At 37.2% G+C, this 18995-nt stretch overlaps 1 pseudogene; it reads right to left on the bottom strand.

Moving 5' to 3' along the window:
• Window positions 1-12274: 12274 nt before the first annotated feature.
• On the bottom strand, window positions 12275-12909 carry LOC149196425 (phospholipase A1-IIbeta-like; annotated as a pseudogene).
• Window positions 12910-18995: the final 6086 nt, after the last annotated feature.

Genomic DNA, 18995 nt, shown 5'->3' with positions numbered 1-18995 from the left:
ATCCTTTTCCTATTCAAGATAGCAAGATGATTGGTTCTTCCTTGAATGCCTCAGAAGAACGTATTATGATGATGTCTCACGTCAGGATTGCGATGCGATCGCAAGATTATGGTAGTAAAAATCTTGTTGGTAGTAAAGAAGTAGAATCTTCTAATTCAAACACATCAACTACACCTCCTCCTGGTTCTGATCCACTATAGACCAAGAAACCCAACCCTAACTTAGTAATCGAACTACCTAGTAAAGGTGTACTTCGTAAATCAGCTTTCAATCCACATGCGAGAGTTGCTCAGAATTATAACATTGTTGGCTTTAGAAGTGCTACAATTATGCCCAGCACAGCGTAAATTACTATTGTCTACTATAGGATCTATTGATATACAAGATTCGAACCTAATAATCTTCGATTTAGAGAACAGTACACCTCACCTACTGCATCAAATGGCTTTCCAGATTCTAGTTTTAGTAAAAAACAGACCTTGCTTTCGAACTGTGATTGATGAAGGGGCTTCTACATGTATTATGTCAATCCAGTGTTGGAAATCACTTGGTTCTCCCACACTCAATCAGTCTCTGACAATTCTAAAGGCTTTTGATGGCCGAGGGTTCCATCCTTTTGGTATTTTGCAGGATTCACCTATAGGGGTTGAAGGCAAAACTATAAATCTAGATGTGGAAGTGGTTGATGCCCCTCTAGATTACAACCATCTCGTGGGTCGTAGTTGGTCTGATGCTATGACTACTATTGTTTCATTAGTCTTTTGTCTTATCAATTTTCCTCATAATGAAAAGATTGTTACAATAGAACAACTGACTTATTTCTCATCCGACCCAGCCTCCACAGATAGTATTCAGCACATTGGTAAAATGAGTATCCCTTACAAGGATGTTGGCATAAGTTTGATTAAAGATTCTGGTTTACTGGGAACTTTTCCCTTCCCTCCTCCTAACGTATCACCTTTTATTGCAAATATTCATATGATTTCATCGAATATTGTTACTTTTGATGATCCTTGGGTCGTACCTTCCGATTCTGAGGTGGATTCATTTGATGGCACGATGCCTTTGAGTCCCTTTGAAATTGCATATCAGGTTGTACAGTCATTTTTTGATTCCTGATCATAGCCGAGGATAGTTTGATCTTCTGTCAACCTCATTAAAAGATGAAACAAGGATCATGGAGGATAGTTTGTTCCTATCTCAACCTTGTTAAAAAATGAAACTAGGTGTCTGGAGCATAGTTCCTTGCCTTGTGTCAAGCTCATTAAAAAATGAATCAAGGGTTTTGAGGAAATTTGTTGATCTTGTGTCAACCTCATTAAAAAATGAAACAAGGGTTATGAGGATAGTTCTTTTACTATGTCAACCTCATTAAAAAATGAAACAACTCCCTCGAAAGTGAACCTTCATTCCATCCACCTTGTTGAATGCAATGAAGCTTGGGGGGCACGTACCTCGATTTGAGTCATTATGCTGGGGTTATGCGAACTTATAACAAGCATAGTTCTTCATTTCAAGCTTGTGTAAACATGAAACCAAATCCAAGCAGAGTTCTCCATGGTTCAAGCTTGTGTAAAAATGAACCCATACCCGATTTACATCTCGTGATCGCCATTTTTATCCACTAAATTCTGCTAGATGAGCCTTGGTTGTTTTCATTCCATCACCACCATCTCTTTGGCCGATCATATGCTTTCACTTGGTTGTTTTTCCTTTCCTGAGGGACCGCAGCGATGAGTAGTTTTATTAGCCAGCCTCTTGACCATTACATGTTTTGAGCAGTTCCACCATTGCCGGAACTAGTTGATACCCTTTATACCACTCGTTCCTTTAGGACGAGTCTTCTTTAAGCTCTTTTCTGACTCGTTAAATATGAAAATATTGCCAAGTTTTTCCATTTTTGACTCGTTAAACGAATTAAAAAGGAAGTCCACTTTCATCTCTTTTCTAACCGTATAAACATGAAAATATCGCCAGACTTTTGTCATTTTAGGTTTGATACTGGTTACGAAATGACGTGTCTTCGATCACTTTTCTACTTTTTTGAATCGAGGCCACTAATTATGAAAATTACTCCTTGATCGAAATGGTCAAGCGATTCTCTCGAGTATTATTTTATACTTTTTTCGGGCTCGAGGGACACAAATTTACGAAAAAGTGAAACATTGGAGTCCGCTTTAAACCCTTTTCAGACTCTCGAAAATTGAAAAGATTGTCGAGCACTTGATTGTTCGAACTCTTTAAAATAAATGAATAATAATCCCTTCAGTATATGTTTACCCCTTTTACGGACTGAAATGGAATATTTACAAAAAAGGTATATGTTGACTAATTATGGTCAATGGAGTCCTCTTTAAACCCTTTTCAAACTCATTAAATATGAAAAGATTGTCGAGCGCTTGTCCTTTCTATCTCGTTAAAGTATTGGAAATGTCATCCCTCCTGTATTATTTTATCCTTTTTGGGACCTGAGGGATTATTTTACCAAAAAGTACCCCCAAGGAGTTTTCTTAAGTTTTTCTTCTGACTCCCTAAAATTGAAAAACACCGAGTTTTTCCTATACTGGACTTGTTAAAATTTAACAGTAAAGGACCTATTCAATTTTAAATAGGAATGAACCACTCCTTCTTAGGGTTTGAATTTTAAAACTAAGTTGGACTCATCCAAAGGATGAGCTTATAAACAAGCAAATGTTATCCTCCTCAAGCTTGTCAAAAATAAAGAGGTACTTGCCAGAAATGGTGGGGGAAAAGAGAGAAAAATGAACCTGTTTGTTACACTTTGTCTTTTAGAAAGCCGTTAACCACTCTTGAACATGAAACTTTTTGTTCACCTAGGTTAGGAAAATCCTTTGCCTAACAGTTAATCAAACCACATTGAAAGTCTTCAGCTGGTTTCTGGGTTTTAGCTTTGGGTCAATTGTCACCAAGCCATCTGCAGTTTCATTATGTGTTCAAGAGAACAGTTCAAACAAACCATTCATCTGCAAGATATTTGTCATCCATTTCGACCATCCCTAAGTCAGTCCTTGCCAATATATTTTTTCAAAACTTGATCTATGATTTTGTGTTGTGGGCTTTCCTACGACGGATCGCTTTCTATCGACTTCAGCTCATTATCTAGGAAGTTGATCTAGAAATCATTAGTACCTTGAAAACTGCATGCCATAATGGTAGTTTTCTTGCCTTTGATGATAGGTTGCATCATTGACCTTCGATCGAATGATTCTATGACATGTTTGACTTCAGCTCATTTATTCACATTTCATGGATTGTACTGGGTACTTTGAGAGCCATTGACATTACTAGTGGTTTCTCTCACACTTGTTAACAATCCACATCATTGACTATTAATCAAGTGGTTTCTACCATGTTCGACTTCGACACATTCATTCACATGGATAGAATCGTACTAGTTCGGGAAGCAGAAATCAAGACCCTGGATCTAGTTTCTACCATCCAGGCAGTGAGGAATTTTTTTATTCATTATAAAGTGGACTATTCATAAATAGATGGCTGCATCCATACTGTGTCTACACATGTCTATACTCTTCATGTATTACAAAATCATTCCTGTATCAGAACAGTTTAGTCAGTTTTGATTTGAATATGGGAATGCCTTCCTTAGTGATGATATGTCTACACATATATATTTTGCATTGAATGTTTTTACAGGTTTCGACTAGGGTGTCCAGAAGATGATCCTTGAAATGATAAAGTACTTCACTCTTCATAAATGACAGACTCTATCTTCATCTATTATAGACTTCGCACTTTAGGGGGAAATCTGTTGCACTAAAAATTGTCACCTTGACATTCTTCTATCTGTGTGAGTTCATTACCACTCATACTTTCCCCCTCTGCAAGTCTGAAGCATCAGTTCCTCATATCAAGCCTTGAAAGTAAGAGAAAAGCCCTCAAAGTCTTTAAAACTCTAGTTTCGCACTTTCTCTTTGCATTACCTGCGGTCCCGCACCTAATGGACAAGTCTCCTACGCACCTGACTGCACTGTCTCTGTGTTAAAGGTGTGGACCCCTGTAAAAGTTAAAAAGGCGCGAGTATATTCTGAAAAACTCACTTTCAGTCATTTCTAGAAGCTTCTGGAAGGAATCTTGAGGTGGCAAGTTCGCTCTCTTAAGGTTCATGTATCCCATACCTTAAGGAGCTAATCCCTTGACGTGAGGAGCTTATCCCTTTGAAGGAGGATTCTATCCCTTCATAGGTGGACCTGTAACCTCCTCCTCTACACTATAAAAAGAAGCAATGGGCTAGTTAACAGGAGGTTAGAAGCTGAATATTTTTGAGGTGAAATGCTATTGGAACTTAGTCTTCTTTAGTTGAGTTTTTTGAGGAGAGATTATATACCTCTAAGATTTCATTTGGAGGAGTGCAAGGCTTGTCAAAGTAAAGGAAATTCCTATTTCGGACCCCAGGAAGAGCTTGTTCAACATCAAGGCTGAAAAGGTTGTAAGGTTCTTCTACTTCAAAGTTAATAAAAGTAAATTTGTTTTTCTCAATAAGCTGTTGATTCATGGTTTATTTTATGGATTCCTTGATCACCATAATAGACATGATTTATGATATTTGCTATACAGGTGCTATTTACTGTTTGCTTTTTTATGATTGCAGGTCTTCAAAGATAACTCTTTCGAACAACTGGAGGATGACTACAACAAACAAGCACTGGATCTAAGGTAGGATCTTAACACCATTGTAGTATTTACTTATAAATTGCATATGTCTAGAGAAAGATAGGTTTGTTTGTTTGTTTGTTGCTAGACTATCTTCTGATACTAGCGAGATCGGTCTTGTCTGCAAGATCAATTTATCCGGCCAACACTTGGGTCATGCCAAAACTGCATTTCTCCAAATTGGCACACAACTTGTGTTGTGAGAGGATTTGGAGGATATGTTGAATATGGTGGAGGTGTTATTCCCAAATATGGCTGAAGATCAATATGTCATCTAAATACACCACCATAAATGCATTGGTGAATGGTCGCAATAAGTTGTCCATCAATCTCATGAAGGTTGTAGGGGAATTTGTCAACCTGAAAGGCATGACCAACCATTCAAAAAGGCACTCCTTGGATTTGAAGGAAGTCTTCATACATCGGAGGGTTCAATAGGAACTTGGTATCACCAGACTTCAAATCGGTCTTGCTAAAATATTTGGTGCCCTTGAGCTAGTCCAGAAGGTCATTAATTAGCGGGATTAGATACCTATTCCATATAGTGATATTGTTCAGTGCTCGATAGTCAATACCTAATCTCCAGGTCTCATCCTTCTTCTGTACCAATACAATCGGGCTCCCACATTGTGATGATCTTGGCATGATGTTCCCTTTATACATCGTTCTCTAGAACAAAGCGTCGATAGATCAGTCCATTGGGAAGAATCACACTTGAGGTCAGATCGATGGAGTTCTTGACCTAACAATGTAGGGGCAACCCCATAGGTGAGGAGAAAATGTCTCTGTATTCCTCCACAGCCTTTTCCATCTATTGCTGATGTATGGAGAAGCCCTGTCTAAAAGTCGTGGCCAGAATAAGGAAAATAAATTTCCTGGCCTCTGAAATGATCTTACTGCATTTCTTTGCAATGGTCAAAGAGATGGCAGTAGGCAGAGCTACCTCCAATATCCTATACAACTTATTTCCCAAAGTAATAATCATAGAGAGAGGTCTAGGCTTATACACTCCATGTCGCTTCCATAAGTATGGTTCTCATAATAATACATCACAAACTTCAAGAGGGGCAACATCACACAATACCTCATCTGTGAAGGGCTTCATGTTGTAGGTAAGATGACACTGCAAGCTAACATAAAGATATGTTCCTTAGTGAATCCACCCAATGGTGTATGAATACATATGTGTTATAGTCGGTAGGCCTATCCAAACCTCTACTAAAATGATGTTCTTTTATCTCCCATTGTCGACAATGAACTGTAGTGGAGAACCATTCACCCACAGTTGTGAGTGGAAGAGGTGTCCCCCCTCCTCTGGATCTTCAGGCTCATTCTTCTAGATCTTGATGGTCGCCATGGTGGCACTAGGCTCCGCATCAATGATCTTCTTCCCTTTTTCGTTTCCCTTGTTAGGTTTTGATAGAAAGTCAGAGCATGCGTATGATTTGGAAGTCGTCATCTTGGCCACCAGTAACTTCTTGGCTCGACACTCACTTGTGTTGTGAGTGTAGCTCTTATGAAAATCACACCATTTTCCCATTCCCTTCTTGGTCTTCATGGTGTTTTTCTTTTCTTGTAGCTTCGATGGGTTGTCTTGGGTCGCTCGACCTTGCATTTCTTCTTTTTTCTTCAGTTCAGGGGTGCCTTTCCCTTGCTTTGGATTCACAAATTCAAAGCCTTGCTTCTTCTATTTAAACATCTGCTCAATCTTTACAGCGTATAAGTACATCGTGCCGAGCGAGGAGATGTCCAGGAACTCCATCTCATCATGGATGTACCTGTGTAGGTAGCTGCAATACTTGAGTACCAAATGTCGCTCAGAATCCTTGATACCCAACTTCGTGCGAAGGGCATGGAAAATATTGGTAAACTCTTACACAGATTGGTCCCTCCCTATCAAAGCATGGTCCACTTTATGTATATATCCTCATAGCTCCTGAAAGGGTAGTATTTCTCCTTCATGGTGTCCCAGAACGAATTCCAAGTGGTTGTGGCAGAAAATAGTGAAGGTGTACTTTCGTCCTTCTTCTCATAGTAGGTTTCCCACCAGTCCTTGACGTGGGGGGAGACTTTGAGAAGTGAAAAAGTAATCTTTTCTCGGCTGGAGAATCATGAACAAAAAAATATCCTTCTAGCAGATTTAACCATTTATCTATGGCATCCGCATCTATCTAACCTTCAAATATGGGGATGCCAAATTTAACTTGTACCTTAAAGGGTGTGGTTCTTCCAAAGTAACTGCTAGAAGAAGATGTGTCGCCCTTGGGTAGTTGTTGAAGGATCTGGTCAAAGTTGTCCATCATCATGTTCCACTGTCGCTCGAGGGCTTCTTTGAGCAATATTTTGAAAGGATCTCCTGCCCCCTCATCTTTCTTCTCCTCCACCATGGGAGGCCATTAGGATTTGCGAGGCTGGTCTTGCAAAGGTTTGACCAGTTCGAGCCCTAACTCCTTCTATCCCGACCTCGTTGGGGACATGCAAAGAAAAACAAAGAAAGAGAAGACTGCTCTGATACCACTGATCTGAACTTAAACAAGAACACAAAAAATTACAGATATATCAATAAATATAGAGATGCAGTAGAAGTAACACTTCATTTCATTAATATCAAATATTGAAATATGCTTACAAATAGAATGGAAATAGAACTAACTCGGGCAATGGTAGCTTATCTCTGTGAAGAGATGTGGTGACTACGTGCCTCTAAACTATGTTACAGTTAGGCTCCATGGCCTATTTATTATTGAACAACAAGGGAAAACCCTAAACAACCAAAACCCTAATCCAGGAGATGGAACGCTAAGAGTTTATGGGCCCCGTTGGAGTTAGTTGGGCAGCGAACTTCCCGAATTCGTAACTTGGTCATATTATTTGGCGCATACGATACCTTGTTGGAAATATCTCTCTAAGTACTACAGGATTTGTGGTAGGGACCTACCTATGGCCACGGGCCTACTGCAGACCACAAAAAAACGTTGTTTAGGGGGTCAAAATTGCTCCTGAAGTTTAGGACCCAAAAAATTGCTAAAAATAGTAAATACTGCAATAAACAAGGAAATAGATGAAAATGAATGGAGATATAGATGGAATAGGTGGGTGGCCACCAATATCCACTTGGATTAATTTCAAGTTAGAATACTAGGGGCGGGCATCCTAATTGTTATAGCATATTTTCTCATCCTTGAGTCAATAAGAGAGGCATTTTCCCATTGTTTGACTTGTTGACCTTAATTCACACCTTTTCCTCTTTGATTTTCCCTTTTAGCAATATGGTCACCTCCATGATACTAACATCATGCATGTGGTCATTGTCATGCAATGGAAAACTCAAGACCATAGTTGCACAATTTCATTTTACCAAGAGTGACCATGGTTAAAGCTTCGATAGTCTATCATTCCCAAGGATATTAGCTCGTCTTACTTGTCCATGAGCTTGATAGGGGTCAATTATTATGGAATTTTCCTATCTTATTGAGCCCCAATGTGTCAAGATACATTCTCTTGGAGGTGGAAAAAACCTTACATAATCTGACCCTATCAAGAGGAAATATGTATGACATTGGTTGGTTTATCAGATAATCAAGCACAATATGTCATCTAAGTACACCACTAGAAATGCATTGGTGGAGGGTCGCAATATGTTGTCCTTCAATCTCATGAAGGTTGCGGGGGCATTCTTCAACCTAAAAGGAATGACCAACCATTCAAAAAGGCCCTCCTTTGATTTGAAGGAAGTCTTCATACATCAGAGGGTTCAATAGGAACCTTGTGATAACTAGACTTCAAATCGGTCTTGCTAAAATATTTAGTCCCCTTGAGATGGTCCAGAAGGTCATTAATTCGTGAGATTAGGTACCTATTCCATATAGTAATATTTGTTCAGCGCTCAATAGTCAATACAGAGTCTCCAGGCCTCATCCTTCTTCTGTACCAATACAATTGGGCTCCCACATGCTCATGAGCTTGGCATGATGTGCCCTTTCTGCAACAACTCCTGAATCTGCATTTTGATCTCGTCATTCTCTAGAAAAAAGCATCAATAGATTAGTCCATTAGGAAGAATCGTGCCTAGGGTCAGATCGATGGAGTGCTTGACCTGATAGTGCAGGGGCAACCCCATAGGTGAGGAGAAAATGTCTCTGTATTCCTCCACGACCTTGTTCATCTGTTGCTGTTGTGCAAAGGATCCATGTCTAAAAGTTGTGGCTACAATCTTCTTCTTTCCCTAAGGGCAAATTGTAAGGAAAATAAATTTCCTGGCCTGTGAAATGATCTTACTGCATTTCTTTTCAGTGATCAAAGAGATGGTGGTAGGCAGAGATACCTCCGGTATCTTGTACAACTTATTGCCTAAAGTAATAATCATAGAGTGAGGTCTAGACTTATACACACCATGTCACTTCCATAAGTATGGTTTTCCTAATAATACATCACAGACTTCAAGAGGGAAACATCACAGAATACCTCATCTGTGAAGGGCTTCATGTTGTAGGGAAGGTGACACTGCTCGCTGACACAAATATATTTTCCTTAATGAAGCCACCCGATGATGTAGAGATATAGATGTGTTATAGTTGGTAGGCCTATCCAATTCACGACCTCTACTGAAATGAGGTTATTTTAGCTCCCACTGTCAACAAGGAATTCTAGTGGAGAACCCTTCACCCACATTTGTGAGTGGAAGAGGTGTCCCACCTCCTCCAGATCTTCAGGCTCATTCTTCTAGATCTTGGTGGTGGACATGGTGGCACTAGGCTCTGCATCAATGATCTGCTTCCCTTTATCGTTTCCCTTGTCAGGTTTTGACTCAAAGTTAAAACACGCGTATGATTCAGAAGCCTTCATCTTGGCCACCAGTAACTGTTTGGCTCAACACTCACTTGCGTTGTGAGTGTAACTCTTATGGAACTCACACCATTTTCCCATGTCCTTCTTTGTCTTCATGGTATTGTTCTTTTCTTGTAACTTCGATGGGTTGTCTTGAGTCGCCTGGCCTTGACTTTATCCTTTTTTCTATGGTTCGGGGGTGCCTTTCTCTTGCTTCAGATTCACAAATCCAAAGTCTCACTTCTTCTATTTAAACTTATTCTCAATCTTGACAGCGTATCAGTATGTCGTGTCGAGCGAGGAGATGTCTAGGAACTCCATCTCGTAGTGGATGTACCTGTGTAGGAAGTCATTGTACTTGAGTACCAAATGTCACTCAAAATCCTTGATACCCAAATTCATGCGAAGGGTATGGAAAACACTAGTAAACTCTAACACATCTTGGTTCCTTCCCTACTGTAGCGTGGTCCGCTTTATGTATCTATCCTCATAGCTCCTGACAGGGTAGTACTACTCCTTCATGTTGTCCCAAAATGAATTCCAAGTGGGTGTGGCTAAAAATAGTGAAGTTGTACTTTTGTCCTTCTTCTCACAGTAGGTTTCCCACCAGTCCTTGACGTGGGGGAAGAATTTGAGAAGTGAAAAAGTAATCTTTTCCTGACTAGAAAAATCATGAACAAAAAAAATATCCTTCTACCAGATTTAACCATTTATCTATGGCATCCGCATCTATCTAGCCTTCAAATATGGGGATGTCAAATTTAACTTGTACCTTAAAGGGTGTGGTTCTTCCAAAGTAACTGCTAGAAGAAGATGTGTCGCCCTTGGGTAGTCGTTGAAGGATCTGGTCAAAGTTGTCCATCATCATATTCCTCTGTCTCTCGAGGGCTTCTTTGAGCAAGATTTCAAAAGGATCTCCTACCCCCTCATCTTTCTTCTCCTCCACCATGGGAGGCCATTAGGATTTGCAAGGCTATCTTACAAAGGTTTGACCAGTTCGAGCCCTAACTCCTTCTATCCTGACCTCGTTGGGGACATGCAAAGAAAAACATAGAAAGAGAAGACCGCTCTGATACCATTGATCCGGACTTAAACAGGAACACAACAAATTACAAATATATCCATAAATATAGAGATGCAACATAAATAACACTTCATTTCATTAATATCAAATACTGAAATATGCTTACAAATAGATTGGAAATAAAACGAGCTCGGGCAATGATAGCTTATGTTTGAGAAGATATGTGGTGACTATATGCCTCTGAATTGTGTTACAATTAGGCTCAATGGCCTATTTATTATTGAACAACAAGGGAAAACCCTAAACAACCAATACCCTAACCCTGGGAAATGGAATGCTAAGAGTTTGTAGGCCCTGTTGGAGTTAGTTGGGCAGCCAATTTCCCAAGGTCGTAACTTGGTCATATTATCTGGCGCGTACGATACCTTGTTGGAAATATCTCTCTAATTACTACAGCATTTGTGGCAGGACCCTATCTATGGCCACGGGCCTACTGTGGATAAAAAAAAAAAACCATTTTTTAGGGGGTCAAAACTACTCCTGAAGTTTAGGACCCGAAAAAATGCTAAAAATAGTAAATACTGCGATAAACAAGGAAATAGATGAAACTGAATGGAGATATAGATGGAATAGGTAGGTGGCCACCAATATCCATCTGGATCAATTTCAGGTTAGAATACTAGGGGCAGGCATCCTAATTTTTATATCATATTTTCTCATCCTTGAGTCAATAAGAGAGGCCTTTTCCCATTGTTTGACTTGTTTACCTTAATGCACACCTTTTCCTCTTTTATTTTCCCTTTTAGCAAGATGGTCATCTCCATGATACTAACATCATGCATGTGGTCATTGTCATGCAATGGACAACCCAAGACCATAGTTGCACAATTTCATTTTACCAAAAGTGACCATGGTTAAAGCTTCGATAGTATATCATTCCCAAGGATATTACCTCGTCTTACTTGTCCATGAGCTAGCTAGGGGTCAATTGTTATGGAATTTTCCTATCTTATTGAGCCCCAATGTGTCAAGATACATTATCTTCGAGGTTGAAAAAACCTTACATAATCTGACCCTATCAAGAGGAAATATATATGACATTGGTTGGTTTATCATCTAGTCAAGCACAATAGAATTCACAACAATGTGTTATTTATCAGTTGTGTCAAGCACTCTAAGAGTGGTTTGTCAACCCACACCAATCACCCTGGGTGGTTTATTATATCTCTCTCATAAAACACCCTTTTTCATGTGGTTTACCAACCTTAACTAACACCTTGAGTGGTTTCTCAACTAGTCCTTGGCAAGCACTCAATCCTATTTCCTCTTAATCCTCTAGCACTCTGGTCATAATTTCCTCTTTCGGGGAATCAAAATCCCTCAACTCATAACTCTTTCCATATTTCCTCATGACCTTCATCAAGAATAGGTCCAACCCCCACATTGTTGTGCATTTTCCTCTTTATTATTTCCTCAAGGTGTCTCTTCTTGTTATTTTTGGACTCTTCCTCTTCTTTTTCTTATATCATAAATTAATTAGAGGTGCCAACTAACCCTGCTTGGGTTTATCTTTCCTCTTCCCTTTTAAATCATGGATTAGTGGTCCTACTCTTCGAGCCATTTCATAAAAATATACACATTTATAATTCACAGTATTTTCACATTACCAAAAACAAGAGAAAAATGTATCAAGGGTGTCATATGCTTGAAACAAAAAAAAATTCTGGGATATTATGAGATGAGATCCAACACATTCGTTAATTAGAGAGTGTGCAACCCTGAGGGAGCTTCAAATATATCCTTGAATGCCTTATTCCTAATGCCTTAACATCCAGCAATGAAGGAAGTCACTAGAATGTTTCGATTCTAGGAACGAAGCTCAATCCACTCTACATAATATCAAAGCTACTGAGAATTGTAATGGTTGCACCCAAACTATGGCCAAATGAAGGTATACTCACATCCTCATCCTTGTAAATATTGATAAGCCTTTTGATCACTACCAAGATTTCTTCCTTGGCACTATTTTGAGCAAACAAAGACCTTAGGTACATTGACGAATGACAAACCATCCTTTCATCACTTTGGGCTCCTCTTCATCACAAAGGTGTAGAAATCTATCGTACCAATGGCCATCATGGTCGTGGTTATGGTCATGGCATAACTATTGAGAAAAGAATGTGGATGATGGAGATGAGCGTGGGATTGAAGACATTGGTCCACTCCAAATATCGTATGGTTCCTCTCTAAGCAACCATGGTTTTGTACCAGTTAAGCCTCTGTTTGCCTCAGTTTGTGGCCATGACCACATATTTGATCCAGTTGGATTATCGGCTCCAAGCCTCCCGGGACATGGATTTGAACATGAAGGCTTGGGGAAACTCGAAGCAAGATGTGGCATAGAGGAAACAAGTGACTTGGTAGTGCCATTCATCACCACCTATGCCAAGTGAAACCTTATGGAAAAAGTCTTTCTTCATGTATATATTGATACCATAAAACTTGAAATGGGGATCATTGTTGAAAGCGTCATAGGTGGAATGCATGTGGTATCCCTAGAGGAGTATGGCTTCTCTCACATCGTTGTGCAGGCTAAGCTAGTTGAAGCCAAAAAATGTAACTTAGGAGTAAAGTTAAGAAGGAATCTACTCACATTGTTAAATATCACCTTGCTTGAATGCATGCATATTATCACACTACCACTAGAAAAGCCACAAAATACAATCATGTCACCCACTATAACAGTCTTAGAGAGAGATAGCGATGAACTATTCAAGCAGATCACCTAATAGAACTCACTCTTCAAAAGAGACGGAATGGACTACAATGCCAACATTAACTAGACTATTGTGGCTCAATCAGAAAATACAACCCATTGTTCAAGTGTCAAAGCCATCCATCCACCCAATCAAATAATTTAACTATTTTTTTTAACTAATTTAAATATTCGACAAATATGAAAAAAATAACCCTTCACATGAATTTTTTTACTGACATCAATTATATTCACCCAATAAAAAAATATTAATTTGAAAATTGGAAAATAAAATTTTGTAATTGAAATAAAAAACTAAATACTTTATATTTGCAAAATCTTTAAATTATCTAACAAAAATCGATAAATTAATACGTAGTCATATACCTTTTAACCGCAAAGAAAGAACCGACATAATATAAATTATGATTACAATTATAATATATAAATGAAGCTACTCAAAATACACAAGGAAAATGAAAAACTATTTTCTACATTAATATTATATCGTGTTTATGTGTTCATAAACAAGATCACAAACTTACCAATCCAAAATAACTTTTTAGAACATATATGAAGATATTTATAAAATATATATAACTAAATCTTGATATGAATTATCCTTAATAACAATCCTTCTAGGCTTATCAAGAGAGCACATAAACCCTCGAGTACTTACTAAGTGCTCGAAGAAATTTGGACATTTTATCGAAGCATATAATATAAGAACCAAGGTCAATAAATGTTAGGTTTTATTATTATTCAAAAATTAATATAATTTTAATATTATATTAAATATTAAGTTAGAAGTGATGAATATATAAAATAGTCTTTACATGAAATTGATGAAAATATTAATTAAAAGAATGATCAATAAACAAATGTTACGTAGTAGTTAGTACTTGTTGCTTAGTTTAAATATAGGGAAATTGGGGTTTGGATTGCTGAAAGGTGAAACTATATAACTTTAATTAGTGACATGCCATTTAGATTAAATATAGGGAAATTGTAGTTTGGATTGCTGAAAGGCGAAATTGTATGAAACTATATAACATTAATTAGTGATAAGTTTAAGTCCAGGAATCAAATTTTTAGCAGCTATTATTAAGAAAATAATTTATAGTTACAAATTACAATTATAGATGTCATATAAAAATATAAGACAGTTTGAAAGTAAAAGCAATCAAACTTTATAATTCTTCATTGTTCATGTAAATTGTGATGAAAATTGATTTACCTAATATCAAATGCATCATAGTTCAAGGCAATTACAGATTTAGTAACAAAATAAAGCTAAGGAGGACAAAAGGTCACTTTAGTAACCTTGCCCACATTTCAAACTACGAAGAAAAACTAAATTATCAAAGCCCAGTAGAATCCCTATAATCAAGACAATGGTTGAAAATGAAGTGAAGGTGTGAATTAACTCAGTTAATCCAGTAAACCAAAAAATGTTGAAAATGGTTTGGTGGATCAATTAAAACATACATACGAGGGACAAATATTGGCCATGAATCTGCCTAATATGCTTTACAAGTACCAAAATAAAATTGAATTTGAACTATGAAATTACAAATGACACAAAATAGTTCAGATGTCATGTACACAAAGACTTCTGTAGATTTTATAGAGATCCAAAAACAAGCTATACTGGAAGTGCTATCTCATCAAGTTCATACGAAATGTCCAAATTATTATATTACGGATTATGAGCATATTTAACCACAAAGTTAGTGCAAAGTGATCGCAAATTTGTACATGTGGGTCTTATGAAATCCCTAGAACTGCTACACTTATCAAATCCTGGGAACTGTTACAACTGCTAAAAGAAAACATCTAAGCACAATAAAACCTTTAACCACGAAGCCCAAATAAGAGGTATGTTACCAATTTAACCTTAGTTATTCTAGCAAGAAATATGACTAGGAATTAGAGCAAATCTTCAAGCCTGTTTTAGTGGATGAAATAACTCAGACCAAAGAGGCATTCAAAGAATATTATGCAAGCACTCAAGCCTTTATACAGTAAACTTTCGCCATCATGAATAATTCATAGCAAACACCCAAATATTCTAAGACTCGATTTGATTTTAGATGTAATGAAGTTTGGCTTAAGCATGATATTTCCAATCTTATACCCTCAACTATCAATATTTTTAATGGATCGTTTGAATCATTTTAATATGAAAAATATGTTGCCATGGAATATTGATGTAATCTGCTAAGATAGACTCTTAAGAGCATCATTCAAAACATGAATCATCACCTATACCACTTGAGAAGTTGCAACATTAAGCGAAAGATTGAGGTTATTTTTGCAATGATTTAATGTATACAGGATGATGTAATATTCTTTTGGAATTTAACCAACAACAACCACACTAAAACATCTACATAATTAAGTTAGTTTTGGATCATGTTTAAGCATTAAATAAATTGTTATTTTGTTAGCCAAGTGCATATAAGAATAACATATTAAGCCAATCAAAGCAAAGCACACATTTACCCAATATCTGATATAATTAGTGCTTAGGGTCGTGACACCTAGAGTGAAATCCATCGCTCTGAATTGTCCATACCTTACTACCACGCTTTGTTACCTTAGGCAAACCTAAAAAATAGGCAACCTAGATCAAAGGCGTGGAAATAAAACCCTAGATCGTTGGATAAAAGAAAATATTCTAAACATACCACCTTAGCAAAATGAAAATTGGAGAGCACCTTTCTGAGTATAAATGAAAACCCAAAAATCCAAAATGATCCGAATAACATGCATGTGCAAGATGACGTGCAATAACAAGAAGGCATGGTGATATATTTGTGGCAGGCGATCATAGCAAAGGAGAGTGAACCCAAGTGGGTGATTGTGGTTGCTTCTTATTTATGAGGTGCAAAATGAAATGAATGAGAATAATTCAAGAAGCCAAAGCCACGTGTCAGTGAAACCCCTACGCTTGCACAATGACAAGGGAGGAGCAGGGCATATTCACTCTAAGATGGAATTTAATTGAATTGATTGTGCTAATGCATGAATACATTTGGAATTCCAGATCTTGTGAAAGCACGCGTTCCACCGACGTTGGTAGGTATTTCCATAAGAAATCTACACTGTCAATGGGGAATGTGCGTCCAATGCAGGGACTATAGAATACCAAACCCTACCGCTCTATTTTCCTTCCTCTGTACACGTAGAGGTAGCTTTCACGTTTTCACCAAATCCTTGAATCTGCCCAATAAGAATGGTGATTTGGATGTTACATATGGTTTTAGATAATTCATTCAAAATATAGGAATCTATCAAAATGTTAGTAATTATTATCACAAAAAATTGATCATCTAGCCATAATTTACTAGATGGGTCGAAGTACACCATGTAGGGCCAATTTTACGAGAGTAAAATTTCTTTCGCTGTGAAAAATTACTTAATAAACCACATTTGTTAAGCAATTTATAATTAAACCCATGAAGAATAATTAAGTAAATCACTATTTATTTAATTATGTTCTAAGATATAATTGATTAAACCATTGTTTAATTAATATTCCTTGTCACATTTGACCCAGTTATGAGAAATAAATAAATAAATCATTAATTATCATATTTTTTGTCTAGGAATAATTAATTAATCAATAATTAATTATTATTCCTTGCCAAGTTTGAGTTAATCCCTCGATAATAATTAAATAAATCATTATTTCTTTATTATTCCTTAACCATATTTCTTGAGATGATAAATAAATCATTTATTTATTTATTATTTCTAAATAAAAGTTTAAATACATTTTCCCTCTAACAAATTATAATAAAATATTCCAAACAATTATTTCTAAAATGGGGTAAATAATATTTTATTATTGTTCATTATTTGAGGATAACCTAATATTTTGTTATAAATAGAAGCGTTTTCCATTCATTATTAACTTTCGATTATTTTCATTGTTGCACTCACTATTGTAACTCTGATTATTATCACTATCACAGACCATTTTTCCTTTCCATTTGAGTTCTCATTGAGCTCAAACATTTTATTTGTTGGATTTATACATTATAGAGGAGGGAGACTCTAACATAGAGGGGGACTGGTAACATTATTTGTTCCCTTCATAGGCGTTGTTTAATGAAATATATTCTTTATATATCTGGTTTCCATTGGATTATTGGAGTTACTTGTGCTTATTTTAGTATTCCATTTTGTTGTTTAACTATGATTGTGGCATAGATCGAGGCTTTGATAGGTTTTGTTTCTATCATTTGTTGTAGATCTACAATGTTTAGCAGCCATTTTCATTGTTAGGGTTTTTTGTCATCCACAACCTAAAGTGGTTTTTTTTTTGTACACATTCGAGTAGAAAATACAATAACAAATTTGGCAACTCCACTGGGGAATTTATAATTGTCGCTAAAATTTTTGGCAATTCCACTGTGTTTTTAATTTTGATCTGAAAACCTGGGTGACCTTCAGTTTTCAACTTAGGGTTTTTCTTTTCCAATCCCTTAATTTTGTTTACTAGCTTTGTTAAGATAGTCTTCGGCAAAATCACATAATCAATCTTTTGTCGATGCGTTTCGAACCAATCAGTGTGGTTCATCGTCAGGACAAGTTTGTTTACTAGCTTTTTAAACCTAGATTAGTCAAATTTCTAACTTCCGTAAGTTTTCTAGTCTTTTCCAAAGGTCACAGGAACCAGCCACAAATTTTTCTGAGACTTGCCGACCAAGAATCAAGGAGCAAAAATCATATGTTTCTGCCCCAAAAGTGCGATCTGGAGGTCCATAGCACACTTCCTAGCCCAAAAAGTGTGATATGCTAGGAATCAGGTAAGTACATGCAATTTTAGGTTTTTTGGGATTTTTTCCGATCTGTTTCTGGGTTTTGCCGAGGGCTATCTATTGGGTTGGTTGATCATTGTATCATCCCTCTTATGCCTTGATCTACTCTGATTTTCTCATCGAAGTGGTATTTAACCCCTTAGAGCTTCTAGTATGCTTCCACCTTTATAGGAGGAGTTTAGCTAAGTAAGAAGTCTGAGTTTTTGCAGAGCTTTTAGCCATTTCTTTCAGATCTGTACCTTCCTATTTCAAATCTTCAAAGATAGGTTGTTTCCATCCAAAGTTTCATCTTAAACCTTGTTCGGTCATTTGCCTTAGGGTCCCATTGGTTTCCCTAGGTTTCACACCCATCTCCCTATCTTTTTGTAGCAATTTTCCTCTCTAGTTTTTTGCTGTTGTTGCACTAGTTTCCAGCAACATAGTGTCATTTGATCCCAGTCATACCGACAGTTAGATATCTTGGCCCTTTTTCGTGTGTTTTCAATTGATTTCACCACCAACCAGTACAGAGTTTGCAAACCTAGTTTGGGTGGGGTTTAGAAGGTTGATTCAATGTTTATTTTTTGTTTTTAATTTTAGTTTATTTCAACAATCGTTTTCCTTTTTCAAATATGATATGGGATTAATTAATAAACACACTTGCACACACTTGCACACCTTAAGCGAAGGGTGCTTGCTTTACACTGCCAATCCAAGACTTAGCATAATTAATTTTTCTTCCCACACAAAGAAAAAAACATCTTGTTGATCTCCCTTCACCATTTTCGTGTCACTTGTGTCTTAGCACCATTACGCCACCAAGGCATTTGTCAACGAAGACTCTTAGGCCTTCATCCCCAGTTTCTTCTTGGCCATATTACTCCTCCCA

The sequence above is a fragment of the Pinus tabuliformis genome, chromosome 2_2, assembly GCF_031772625.1.
Source record: "Pinus tabuliformis cultivar Carrire ecotype Pingquan chromosome 2_2, CPIR1, whole genome shotgun sequence".
In the NCBI taxonomy this organism is placed as follows: Eukaryota; Viridiplantae; Streptophyta; class Pinopsida; order Pinales; family Pinaceae; genus Pinus; species Pinus tabuliformis.
This window is presented reverse-complemented; position numbering and strand designations above follow the sequence as displayed.